We start from the raw sequence: 14,439 nt of genomic DNA on the forward strand, positions 1-14,439 counted from the left end.
GCAGTCAAAGAAATCAAACATCAGATAAGACAAATGATTGGCTACATTGGAAATTTCACATTGATTGAGCTGAAAGAAGTTTGAATTGTTAGGGTAGGTAGGTAGGAAAATGCAAATAAGCTCAAGGTTGACTGAGCATTTTTTTTTCAGTAGTGGTAGATTTCTTTTTCCCACAGTGATCATCAAGTTTAAGCCCGAGGTGAAGGCCCAAGAAGCTGGAAAGGGATGCTTGTCAAGCAAATTTCTGTTTGTCATAAATGGATAAGGCACTGGATCTGCGAGTTCTTAGTATACCACAAGGGCACAATATCCCAAGTGGAGCCACTGTTATCACTGAAAATTCTAATGCCAAAATTTCAAAACCGCTCACAAAGCTCTTTAGGTTATTTCGTAGCTCATGTAATAATTTTTAAGTGTTTCCGCAGCGCATAAAGCCTTTTTGTAATTTCACAGCGCAACATGTTTTAGGCTGCGCTACAAAATTGGGGATTTGTTCGAATCCATAACAACTGTCATGCAAAATAGCTCTGGGGTGGAAGTATTTTACAGGAGGCATGCTCTCAATCTCCTACGTGTATGCTTGTCATCACTTCTGAATCTGAAGGGAAATATCACTCATCATGAGTACATTCAGGTTGGAAAAGGACGAGATGTGGGACTTAATCAAATTGCTCTGTTTGAAGCATACCTGGCCCTGTCTGGTTTGGATATTGCAATCACCGACAAAGCTCGTTCTTTGGATAGCACAGCTCTGGAGGCAGCTCTCAATACACAGTTCCTGTTCCAAATTGGTGTATTTACTGCTGTGCCAATGATCATGGGGTTCATCTTAGAACAGGGATTTCTGAAGGCTGTTGTGAATTTCGTGATAATGCAACTGCAATTATGCTCTGTGTTTTTTACATTTTCCCTTGGAACAAGAACTCATTATTTTGGCCGGACTCTTCTCCATGGAGGTGCCAAGTACAGAGCAACTGGAAGAGGAAGTGATTTTACTACTTATAACAAGGAGAATGCTATTCTTGTTTATGGTAGAGGTTGGAGAAATGCCGTGGTAAAGGTGTGAACCCCGATGAGGCCGTTGCCATGGGTGCTGCCATTCAGGGTGGTATACTTCGTGGTGATGTGAAAGAGTTACTTCTTCTTGATGTTACTCCTCTGTCGTGGGGAATTGAAACTCTTGGTGGTGTATTTACACGGCTTATCAACAGAAACACCACAATTCCAACAAAGAAAAGTCAGGTGTTTTCAACTGCTGCAGATGGTCAAACTCAGGTAGGAGTGAGAGTATTGCAAGGTGAGCGGGAAATGGCTTCAGATAATAAGCTGCTTGGCGAGTTTGAGCTTGTTGGCATTCCACCAGCACATTGATGCAAACGGTATTGTGACTGTATCTGCTAAAGACAAAGCAACGAATAAGGAGCAGAGATATCAACTAATTCAACAGCAGAAAACGCCGGGCGCGTGCACGTCTCTCAGAGATGAAATCCGAACAGAGTTCAGACGAAGATCGACAATTGGGGAATACTCAATAATTCAGTCACGACAGCTCTTCCAGCATGTAATTTTCGCATCTCCGGCAAGAACCCGAAACAGAGAAAGCAGAGGGTTTTGAGATCGATTCACCTTACTTGCACTGCAAACTTTAGTTCCTGTAAGAATGGGGATGCCAGGGGGACTTGTCCTATTTTTGGCAGTGTTACTTGTGTTGTATAGAGTGCCAATGCGGGCGATGTCCAAATTTGTAATGGAGAAGAACAGTCTAAGAGTAATTTCTCCGGAAAATTTGAAGGGAAATTATGATAGCGCCATAGGGAACTTTGGCGTCCCGCAGTATGGCGGAACACTGCTGGGAGCAGTGATTTATCCCAAAGAAAATCAGAATGGATGTAAACCTCCTGATTCTATCAGACCCTACGAATCTCGTCCCAGACGACTTCCTACCTTTTTACTCGTTGATCGCGGAGATTGTTACTTTGCTTTAAAGGTTTGGAATGCACAGAATGCAGGAGCAGCAGCAGTCTTAGTTACAGACAATAAAGTTGAATCTCTTATAACCATGGATTCACCTAAAGAAGACAACACAGCAGTTGAGTATTTGCAGAAGATTACCATTCCCTCTGCCCTTATTGAGAAAAACTTTGGTGATAAGTTGAAGAAAGCTCTAAGTAGTGGGGAGATGGTAAATATTAATCTGGATTCGAGGGAGTCACTTCCACACCCAGATGACCGTGTAGAGTATGAATTTTGGACGAACAGCAATGATGAATGTGGGCCAAAATGTGACAGTCAAATTGAATTTGTGAAGAGTTATAAAGGAGCTACTTAGATGTTTGAAAAAGGGGGCTATACTCTATTTACTCCTCACTACATAACATGGTACTGCCCCCAAGCCTTTGTTTTGAACAAGCAGTGTAAATCTCAATGTATCAATCATGGCAGGTACTGTGCTCCTGATCCAGAGCACGATTTTAATAAAGGTTATGATGGCAAAGATGTGGTAATTGAAAATCTGAGGCAACTATGTGTTTTCAAAGTTGCAACTGAAAGTAAAAAGTCATGGGTCTGGTGGGACTATGTAACTGATTTCCAAATTAGATGTCCAATGAAAGAAAAGAAATACAACAAAGAATGTGCAGAGGAAGTGATAACATCTTTGGGTCTGGACAGTAAGAAAATAGATGAATGTATGGGAGATCCAGAAGCAGATGCTGAGAACAGTGCGTTGAAAGCAGAACAAGATGCACAGGTTGGACATGATTCTCAAGGCGATGTAACAATATTGCCCACTCTTGTGATAAACAACAGATAGTATAGAGGGAAATTGGACAAAATTGCTACTATAAAGGCAATATGTGAAGATTTTGAAGAAATCACATGGAATAAAGGTGACATGGATGTTGAAGAGAGTAATGTCACACATTCTACAAGGCAAAAACCCTGTTGCTGTTCAGGTGCGGCTGCATCTCTGTCGAGCAGTGGGAAGAATCTTGTGAAATTTGTAAACAGGTGTTCCAGCAGTCATGGCAATGCTATTCCAGAAAGGCTAACAAATGTTAACACAGAATGTACTTCAAGTAGCTACAGTAATGAAGTCATTGGCCAACCTTGATGGAATTGAGAAGGTTGCTCCCTTCCTGAAACCAATAATAGAGGTGAAAATTATCAAGTCATTTCTTCAAGGATTTCTACCAAGATGCCAAAGACTATTGGAGTTTCAATACCAATGAAATCTACCTTTTTCATCACTTATATCATGGTTGATGGATGGGCTTGCATTGCTGGTGAAATTCTCTGATTGAAGCCATTAATCATTTTTATCTGAAGAACATGTTTTTGATGAAGACTGAGAAGGATAGGGAGAATGCCATGGATCCTGGCAGTGTCGGTTTCCCAGAACCACTTCCTCAACTTCAACTATACTTTTTGCTTGGACTGGTGTATGCAGCGGCAACACCAATACTTCTGCCTTTCATAGTCATATTTTTGGATTTACATACTTTGTGTATCGACATCAGGTTATCAATGTGTATAATTAGGAGTGTGAGAGTGTAGCAGCATTTTGGCCTCATGTTCATAGTCGTATAGTTGTTGCATTAGTAATATCACAACTACCACTACTTGGTCCGTTAAGCACTAAAAAGCAAGCTGTTTGAAATTACACAGTAGTTTCGTAGCGCGCTACGAAACTACTGTAGGTGATGATTTTAACAAAGATAGACAGTTTTGTATTATGAGCGGGAATTTTGAAAGGGAAACACCAAAAGTGTATGCAAGAACATCATCTGGAGCTGCCAGCACTCAATCAAGTCAAGACAGGTGGATGCCTAAAAAGGTTGAAGATTTAAATCTAATTTTGGATTTTGTCATAAAGTCCCTTTATCACCGTTCAAGAGGTATCAAATGATATGAATGCAAGGAACTTTTGCCTGCACACATGTCCATCGATGAAGCTCACATCACATCAAGAAAGTGGCAGTGTTCCATGTTTTGGGTTATTAAAAGCTAGAAACATGCTTGGTACATTCGAGCATTTTGAGGAAAACTGGAGCCGAGAAGTAAGGGAAATCTCCTAATACTTCTGAGCAATTGAAAGGTTCAGCGTTCAAGATCACTATGGAGTATTAAACATCCAGCTCAACCAAGTCGAAAGAGGACCAGGTGTCAGAGAATAAGAAGAAGTCATTATGCATGCAAAATGGAGTTAGAGTCATAGTTAATTTAGAACTCTTAAACACTACAGTCAGTTCCTTATTGTATTTATTAGTTAGTTCAATAGCTAATAGGTGTCATTAGAGGCAGTTATCGAGTTCCCCTCATGCTGGAGGAGGAAGCTCGAAGTAGTTAGAATAAGGATTCTATATATAGCTGGAACATCTATGTAATGAGGGTTGGATATTTTATAAAACAGAGTACTATTTTGGCTTATGTAAAGACAGAATTCAGTAATATCAGTTGACTGTTTTTCTTCTCAGGATTCATGAGGGATTTCCATGTTTAGAATGTGTGTTTTATTCCTTCCTTAATGTCTTTTACAGTTGCATATATGTGTAATCACTCAGAATTCATTGATCATGCTCTGACTTCCTGTATGCATGTATGATTTGTGGTTTTGTATGATTTGTGTTCTGAACATCTAAATGCTAAATGCCCTGACTTCTATGAAAAGGCAGTCTCATTATTTACTGAAGTATGATTGACTCCATAGGCCCAATGGAAATTAGTTTAATGTTTGTCCAGCCTTCATATTTGTTAATGTTATTCCACAAGAGTTAGCCATCTTATTAATAGTCAAAATCAATAACCCTTTGAGAGAGCCCTCTCAGGCTAAGGAGGCTAAGCCTTAGTCAAAAGATTGGTTTGAAACAGTTACTTGAAGTCTTCCTGGTCTGCAGCCTTCCAGGGTTTGATTTTGAGATAACACCTTCCCTCCTATGTGCCTTTCCAGATTACAATACATGCCTATAATAAGGCAGTACCTGGCATTGTCTTAGATGAAGGTGCGTCAGTTAACCTCATGCCTTTCACTACTTGGCAAGATTTGGGCTCCCCGAAGCTTGTGCCAGTTACACAGAATTTGTTGGCGTTTGACGGAGGAACCAGTCAACCTTTAGGGATCCTCCCGAAGCTTCCTATTACTTTTTGGGGCAAAACCATCTATATAAATGTCATGGTTGTCCAAGGTGCTTTAGATTTCAGTCTTCTCCTTGGCCGTGACTATGTTTATGCCATGGGGGCCCTCGTCTCTTCACTTTTCCATGTGGTTTGTTTTCCACGTGATGGAAGAATGGTGACCATAGATCAATTATCGTTCTTTAGTCCCCCGGTACCTCCTGCGCAGCTGTCATCCCCTCTCGGTTCTTGCTCGCAAGAAGTACCTTCTTTGCCATAGGTCAATTATGTGGCTACTTGTTCCGTGTTTGCCTCTGCTGATGATCATGTAGATGGTCTCGTACATCATGTACTGGGGGCATCGGAACCTGATCAGTCATTGGTGTCTAACGATATGTGTTCCTCCCAGAGCATAGTTATTCCATTCTGTGAAGAGTTCTTTGGAGCCATGTTCTCATATGGCCCATGAACAAGGTTACGAGGATAGTTTGTTCCTGTGTCAACCTCTTTAAAAAATGAAACAGGGAGTTTTGAGGAAAGTTCTTGATCTTATGTCAACCTTGTTACAAAATGAAACAAGGGTTATGAGGATAGTTCTTTTACTGTGTCAACCTCATTAAAAAATGAAACACCTCCCTTTCCAAATCGAGTCTTTTATTGAGACTTCGTAAAATCCAAGTCGAGTCTTTCCAAGATTGCGAAAGTGAACCTTCATTCCATCCACCTCATTGAATGCAATGAAGCTTGGGGGGCATGTACCTCGATTTGTGTGATTATGCTGGGGGCATGCAAACTCATAACAAGCATAGTTTCTCATTTCAAGCTTGTGTAAACATGAAACCGAATCCAAGCAGAGTTCTCCATGGTTCAAGCTTGTGTAAAAATGAACCCATACCCAATTTACATCTCGTGATTGCTGTTTTTATCCGCTAAATTCTGCTAGATGAGCCTTGGTTGCTTCATTCCCTCGCCACCATCTCTTTGGCTGATCATATGCTTCACTTGGTTGTTTTTCCTTTCCTAAGGAACCACAACGATGAGTGGTTTTATTAGCCAGCCTCTTGACCATTACGTGTTTTGAGCAGTTCCATCATTGTCGGAACCAATTTCTACCCTTTATACCACTCGTTCCTCTGGGACGAGTCACCTTTAAGCTCTTTTTCTAACTCATAAAAAAATGAAAAGATTGCTGAGTTTTTCCTTTTTGAGTCATTAAATGGAATAAAAAGGCGGTCCACTTTGAGCTCTTTTCTTACCATATAAACATGAAAATATCGTCAGAATTTTGTCATTTCGGGTTTGATATTGGTTATGAAACGACGTGTCTTCGATCGCTTTTCTACTTTTTCGGGTTGAGACCACTAATTACGAAAAGTACTCCTTGATCGTAAATGGTCAAGCGGTTCTCTCGAGTATTATTTCTCGAAGGACACAAATCTACGAAAAAGGATCCCCATTGGAGTTTTCTTTTCCGTGTTTTTTTCAAACTCTCTAAACATGAAAAAGACTCCGAGTTTTACCTATGTTGAACTCGTTAAAACATGACGACATCAGACTCATCACCATGACGAGACTCAAGATTCTTCTCCCTAGGGCTCGTTAAACCATTACTAGGTTGGATTCGTTCGAAGGACGAACTTATATTACAAGCATATGCTATCGAGTTCAAGCTTGTTTCCAAAAATAATTGGGGTACTCGCCAGCAATGGTGGGGGAAAATTTGGGAATCATCATTGGTTACCTACGGCAGTTAGTCACTCTTGAACATCGAAACTTTTTCTTCTTGTCAGGTTGGGATATCCATACATCGTCATTTGGGCTTCCAGGGTTTTGGGTTGTCATTTCGCCTCATTCCATCTGATCCATGTTGTCTCCATCGAGCCTTCAATCCCTTGGTACCTAAATGCTGCCACCCTCTGGAGTCATGTTGCCGACATGTTCAAGAGTATAATCCTTCTGTAGTTTACACCCTTACCCCCTACTCTGATACTCTGCTTCACCATCTACTACTTATCTCATGTCGTTGATGAGGGAAACATTATGACCCTCCTGCGACGAATCATCTTTTGTCAATGCCAGCGCATTATCCAGGAGATCGATGTAGAGATCCCCTTTGGTACCTTGGAGCTTGCATGCCTCAATGGCAAGTTCTTCGCGCTTGATGGTCGACTTTCATCATTGGTCATTGATTGGGTGATTCCACAAAGTGTTCGACTTTAGCTCATTCTTCACACTTAGTGGATTGTACTAGACAATACCTTGAGAGCCATTGGCATTATTGGTGGTTTCTCTCATGCTTGTTAACAGTTTTCATCATTAACTGGTAATCAAGCGAATTTCTCTCATGCTCGACTTCAGCACATCTGTTCGCATGCTAGAATTTGTATTATGATTGGTTGGGTTTCAAGACCCCGGACTAAGATTACACATGTTCGGGCTGCATGGATTGGTTCATGATTACATACATGACTCTTTGATGGATGGATCCGACCATACCTTTATCATTATCATGGTCTTATCAACTGGGTGGTTGCGTCCATGCCACAGACCAAGTTCGTATGTCTTTTGGATGGCTGCGCCGATGCCTAGACTACATGTATTTCACTATCTTAAATATCAGTTGTACTTGCACCTGCAGGTTCTTTCTGGTGGTGTTCCAGTTCAGACAGTTTCATAAAGCATTTCACCCCTCCCACTCTCTCGGGTTTCATACTTTAGGGGGCATCTGTTACACAGTAGTTTGTCACTGCCTTCACCCCAGTCCTTCTACTGTGTCATGTGTCCTGTAAAGCAAGCTCATATTGAACAAATGCTCTCTTATGTTGCCAATTGACCCTTTTTTCCTAAGTTTTTGGCCTCGTCGTGATAATACAATTATTATACGTGACAGACCCCTGTCATAAGCAGTCCTATCATGACCCCGTCGCAGGAGTACACCTGTTTCTAGTGACGGTCAGATTTCAAGCCCTGACGTGAGGCTATTAGCTATCTTTAGCGACAGTCTCTCAGCATACATTGCTTCTTAGTGATGTTGGTGCTAAAGCTTAGTTAACGACCAGCGACGATCCAGATTGGGCGAATTCGTTCCAACAGTCGGCCTGCTGGATATCTCTAGACCTAGTTGTTGGGTCAGTTTGGGTCACCTTTCTCCCTCTGGCATGGTAGTTCTGTATTTTGTGTTGCTTGCCCTGAGGATAAGCTCCCTCTCCCTCATTTCATGGAGACTCCTTCTCCTATAAAATCACTCACCATTGTTATCATCTGGTAGTTTTTTTGGTTGTATAGTGCTGCTTCTGCTTTTGAGTTTGGTAGATAGTTTTGGTGTGAGTGTGACAAGTGTGGGATTGCTATATAGTTTGCAAGAAGGTGTGGAGTTCCCTTAACCTTGTGTTAAATCTTGTGAATAAGAGAGAGAGATATATTGCTATTTGGGAGACCTATCTTTGAGAGTGAATGTTTGGAGAAACACACTGGTTGGACCTTCTGAGAAGGCTTGCGACGTCAAGACTTGGTTGTGAGCTTTGCTCTTGTTTATTATTAATACAATCAATGATGATTTCCTATGTCTTGTATGTAATTTACTTGATAGCTCATGACTTCTTGACTTTATGAGTAAATAGATCATTTTTGTTTCTCGGTTACATGCTCTGTTGTTTCTTTGTGGTGTTTCAAGTTGATTGCTCATTAAGGAGAAGGAAACGGAAGCTGGAGTAGCGCAACGGAACTTCATCGACCACCAGTTTGAGGTAGGCCTCCAACAATGACTATTTAAGGGAATTAATTTTTGTTTTGTCCTTGCTGTGACTAGACCCACTCTAGGGCTAGAGGGGTTGCCTCTATCCACAGAGGGAACACTTTCCTGCATCACAAGTTGGGGACTCCACTGGGGAGTTGTTTTGGTTTTGATTTAGTGTCTCTTGAATTTTGGGGATAAACTATCAGTCTTTTGGTTACCTGGGTCAATCTGGGAAATCCCTTTATTATCTGTAGGATTGACTGGATTTTGTTTGGGAGTTTCTTGTTCATCTTTAATTGTTTTTAAGATCATCGCTGAAAATAGTTTAATAGTCACACCGACGTCGCTTTGTCTCTGTTGTAAAGTTTTGTGCGTCGCTGAATCCTGTCATACAGTCGCGACAACTCCTGAAATCGGCCCGTCGTGGAAGATCATGTAATATCGCGACGACGTCGTTATGTTGCTACAGCTAGTGGCTGATTGTCCCTAGTTGCTGGTGTTATGCCCATGACGATTCCTGTAGAGTTGTTTTTTTCAATTCTACCTCTTGAATTCCCCAGTCGTGTTGATCCCTGTTATCTTTCTCTTGCCCATTAGCTTGTTTTTGATTGCTTATGGTTAAGGTACTCTCTCTTTGATTTTATTGAATGAATCTTGCATTTTTGGCTTTGTGACCTAGTTTGTTCTTTCAAATTCTTGAATTACTTGACTTGGTTGCTTGATTGCTCAAGGTTCATCTACAACCTTCTTGTTGATTTGTTTGAGCCCTCTTCATTGCTTGTTAATTTCTGGTTGATTTTTAGTGACAATTATTGAACCAATCTTTGGTATTGATTCAATTCCTTTTCACTACCGAACATAGATCACATTTGTTTGGATCGACCAGTTTTCACACTTGTTTGTTTGTTTCTTTTAAATTCAAAACAATCAAAATCAAAAGACTGCATTCATTGAGTATACAAAAGTGAAAGTTTATTTTCATTTCAAGTTTGCATATTGGAAAGCAAATGGTAAAATCTGTCATCAGCAGTATCCATGCACTGTAGGGTTGATGTGTTTATGCATTGTGTCACTTAGCTTATCTTTGTTTTTCTTGGTTTGGGAATGACCTCTCTACCCTTCTGTAGGTAGGTTTTCATTGAAGTAAAAGATGCTTTACTTGTTCTAGCTGCATCCTAACTTTTTATATACATACGGTAAGGCCTGAAAACTGAAATTTAATTCAAGGTCAACTCTAAAATGAACTGAATAAACTTAACAACGCATTGGAACATAACGCACATTATATAGAGGTCTAGGCTTGAGATGTGCTCCGACGTCGTTAAACCTATTCACTATTTTTTTCACTTAAGGTTGGGTGATTCCTCCTTCTATGACTCAATAGCGGTCTAGTACGGAATCATGTTCCTAGTACCGTCGAGTATATGTTGGGAGACCCCACTAGGTTATCATCCTCCATCCATAGGAAGCTGTGTCTGCCGCCTTGAAAACCGTAACGCACCAAACATAGCATTCGGGAAGATTAACTGTCGTATGGAAAGTCCTTGGTTTTCATATGATAGCCAAGGTGTATATGCAGTTTTACGGGTTGTTTGGTAAACCTTTTGCCTAGTTCTCCAGAGTAGTCACTTTCATTCCTTCTCAGACTCCTTAAAAGAAAAGTTCCATCTGAGCACTTGTCCTTTTAGGCTCATTAAACCTTGAAAGAGATAGAGTCACATTTTCGTCCTTTTCTTGACTCTTGAAACATGAAAAGGTCAAGTTTTGTTCCTGTGTCATAAAATTTACTGCCCACGAAATATTCCTGGTAACAATTATAGTTCTTCATTATAGTTCGATTATTTTTTAGGCTCGTTCTCGATGGGAACATTCCCCGAGTCTACCAGCCAAGGTCTTCCCCCAGATGGGAACCCTTGTCCATTTCCTTCTTTTGGAAATGTCAGTGCTACATACATGGCGACTTTGTCTTTGCCTCGATTAACCATCGGTCTACCCATTTGGTTGTTTTCAACCTCGGTGGTCCCGAGCATCATGACTCCTGTCACACCGTCTCCTTCGTCTGAACCACGACGCGATGATTCCAAGGTTGAGCCTGCACCTTCTTCTCTTGTTTCTTCATCTTCATCTCCTACTTCACTTGGTGAAAGTTCCACATCTAGTAACCAGGAGACTAAGACGAAGAAGAAGAAGATGATGAAGAAGAAGAAGTCTGATAAACGCAAGGCCACTTGTGCAACTATTGCTCCGAGTACATCTCAGGTCGGACCACCTCCTGCTCCTCCGCGGAAGGTTAAGTTTCCTTGTAAATTGTGAAAGGGTGACCATCTTCTTCGTGATTGTCCTGGTATTCCCAGGATTCCAGAAGTATGGTCTCACTATTTGGCTTGTCCCTCGTTGTCCTTTGAAGCTCATGATGATGATATCCTCTCAACTGGCAGTGGTAAGAAGAAAGGGAAGATTCGCTTCCCCTGTAGACAATGTGAAGGCAACCATCCCCTTCACCTTTTTTCGTTCATGGAGAAGGCTTCCACTGTTTTGGAAAGTCTTACAACTTCTTCACCTCAATTTCCCGTTGGTTATCAGAGGCTCTCTTCAGACCCTCTCCCCATTGACAAAGAGTTTGACTTAGATTCTTCTCTTGACTATCCTCCTCTCTACGAACCTAGCTGTGCTAAGCCTGTTCCAGACCAACCATTGGTCGGAGAGAGTGTCGACTTGGGTTCACCACCTGTTGATCACTTGATTTCAGAAGAACATCATGCTCATGTTCTTCTCGTCTCGTCAGATTCTCCTGAGTCTGAGAACGACCCTCCTATCCCCGCTGATCAAGAGAGTCCTTCTTCGGTTCCTGTAGAGCATGGGGGCAATCATATGATACCCTCACTAAGTAATTCAGTCATTTCCTTCGTTTGGAGTCATTTGACTGCTTTCCGCCTTCCCTCCTATGTGCCTTTCCAGATTATAGTACATGCCTATAATAAGGCATTACCTGGCACTGTCTTAGATGAAGGTGCGTTAGTTAGCCTCATGCCTTTCACTACTTGGCAAGCTTTGGGCTCCCCGTAGCTTGTGACGGTTACAAAAAATCTGTTGGCGTTTGACAGAGGAACCAGTCAACCTTTAGGGATCCTACCGAAGCTTCCTATTACTTTTGAGGGCAAATCCGTCTATATAGACGTCATGGTTGTCCAAGGTGCTTTAGATTTCAGTCTTCTCCTTGGCCGTGACTATGTTTATGCCATGGGGGCCCTCGTCTCTTCACTTTTCTGTGTGGTTTGTTTTCCACACGATGGAAGAATGGTGACCATAGATCAATTATCGTTCTTTAGTCCCCTGGTGCCTCCTGCGCAGCTGTCATCCCCTCTCGGTTCTTGCTCGCAAGTAGTACCTTCTTTGCCACAGGTCAATTATGTGGCTACTTGTTCCATCTCCACCTCTGTTAATGATCATGTAGATGGTCTCGTACATCATGTACTAGGGGCATTGGAACCTGATCTGTCATTGGTGTCTAATGATATGTGTTCCTCCCAGAGCATAGTTCTTCCATCTTGTGAAGATTTCTTGGGAGCCATGTTCTCATATGGCCCATGAACAGGGTTACGAGGATAGTTTGTTCCTATGTCAACCTCTTTAAAAATGAAACAAGGAGTTTTGAGGAAAGTTCTTGATCTTGTGTCAACCTCGTTAAAAAATGAAACAAGGGTTATGAGGATAGTTCTTTTACTGTGTCAACCTCATTAAAAAATGAAACACCTCCCTTTCCAAATCGAGTCTTTTATTGAGATCTCGTAAAATCCAAGTTGAGTCTTTCCAAGATCTCGAAAGTGAACCTTCATTCCATCCACCTCATTGAATGCAATGAAGCTTAGGGGGCATGTACCTCGATTTGCGTGATTATGCTAGGGGCATGCGAACTCATAACAAGCATGGTTTTTCGTTTCAAGCTTGTGTAAACATGAAATCGAATCCAAGCAGAGTTCTCCATGGTTCAAGCTTGTGTAAAAATGATCCTATACCCAATTTACATCTTGTGATAGCCATTTTTACCTACTAAATTCTGCTAGATGAGCCTTGGTTGTTTCATTCCATCGCCACCATCTCTTTGGCCGATCATATGCTTTCACTTGGTTGTTTTTCCTTTCCTAAGGAACTGCAACGATGAGTGGTTTTATTAGCCAACCTCTTGACCATTACGTGTTTTGAGCAGTTCCACCATTGCTGGAACCAGTTGCTACCCATTATACCACTCATTCCTTTAGGACGAGTCACCTTTAAGCTCTTTTTCTGACTCGTAAAAAAATGAAAAGATTGCTGAGTTTTTCATTTTTGACTCGTTAAACGGAATAAAAAGGCAGTCCACTTTGAGCTCTTTTCTGACCCTATAAACATGAAAATATCGCCAGACTTTTGTCATTTCGGGTTCGATATTGGTTACGAAACGACGTGTCTTCTATCGCTTTTCTACTTTTTTCAGGTCGAGACCACTAGTTACGAAAAGTATTCCTTGATCATGATGGTCAAGCAGTTCTCTCGAGTATTATTTTATACTTTTTCAGGCTCGAGGGACACAAATCTACGAAAAAGGATCACCCTGGAGTTTTCTTTTCCATGTCTTTTTCAAATTCTCTAAACATGAAAAAGACTTCGAGTTTTACCTATGTCGGACTCGTTAAAACCGGACGACATCAGACTCATCAGCATGACGAGACTCAAGCTTCTTCTCCCTAGGGATCGTTAAACCATTACTAGGTTGGATTCGTCTGAAGGACGAACTTATATTACAAGCATATGCTATCCCCTTCAAGCTTGTTTTCAAAAATAATTGGGGTACTTGCCAGCAATCGTGTGGGGAAATTTGGGAATCATCATTGGTTACCTACGGCAGTTAGTCACTCTTGAACATCGACACTTTTTCTTCTTGTCGGGTTGGGATATCCATACATCGTCATTTGGCCTTCCAAGGTTTTGGGTTGCCATTTCGCCTCATTTTATCTGATCCATGTTGTCTCCATCGAGCCTCCGATCCCTTGGTACCTGAATGCTGCCACCCTCCGGTGTCGTGTCGCCGACATGTTAAAGAGTATAATCCTTCTGCAGTTCACACCCTTACCCCCTCCTCTGATACTTTGATTCACCATCTACTACTTATCTCGTGTCGTTGATGAGGGAAACATTATGACCCTCCTGCGACGGATCATCTCCTGTCGACGCCAACTCATTATCTAGGAGATCGATCTAGAGATCCCCTTTGGTACCTTGGAGCTTGCATGCCTCAATAGCAAGTTCTTCGCACCTGACGATCGACTTTCATCGTTGGTCATTGATTGGGTGATTCCACGAAGTGTTTGACTTCAGCTCATTCTTCACACTTAGTGGATTGTACTAGATAGTATCTTGAGAGCCATTGGCATTATTGGTGGTTTCTCTCGTGCTTGTTAATGGTTTTCATCATTAACTAGTAATCAAGCAACTTTATCTCATGCTCGACTTGAGCACATTTGTTCGCATGCTAGAATTTGTACTATGATCGGTTGGGTTTCAAGACCTCAGACTAAGATTACACATGTTCGGGCTGCGTGGATTAGTACGTG

General features: G+C 41.5%; 1 pseudogene; it reads left to right on the forward strand.

Annotated features, from left to right (window-relative positions):
• Positions 1-1,457: 1,457 nt before the first annotated feature.
• On the forward strand, positions 1,458-3,112 carry LOC149146450 (vacuolar-sorting receptor 1 pseudogene; annotated as a pseudogene).
• The last annotated feature ends 11,327 nt before the right edge of the window (positions 3,113-14,439 follow it).

The sequence above is a fragment of the Pinus tabuliformis genome, chromosome X (genome assembly GCF_031772625.1).
Source record: "Pinus tabuliformis cultivar Carrire ecotype Pingquan chromosome X, CPIR1, whole genome shotgun sequence".
NCBI lineage: Eukaryota > Viridiplantae > Streptophyta > Pinopsida > Pinales > Pinaceae > Pinus > Pinus tabuliformis.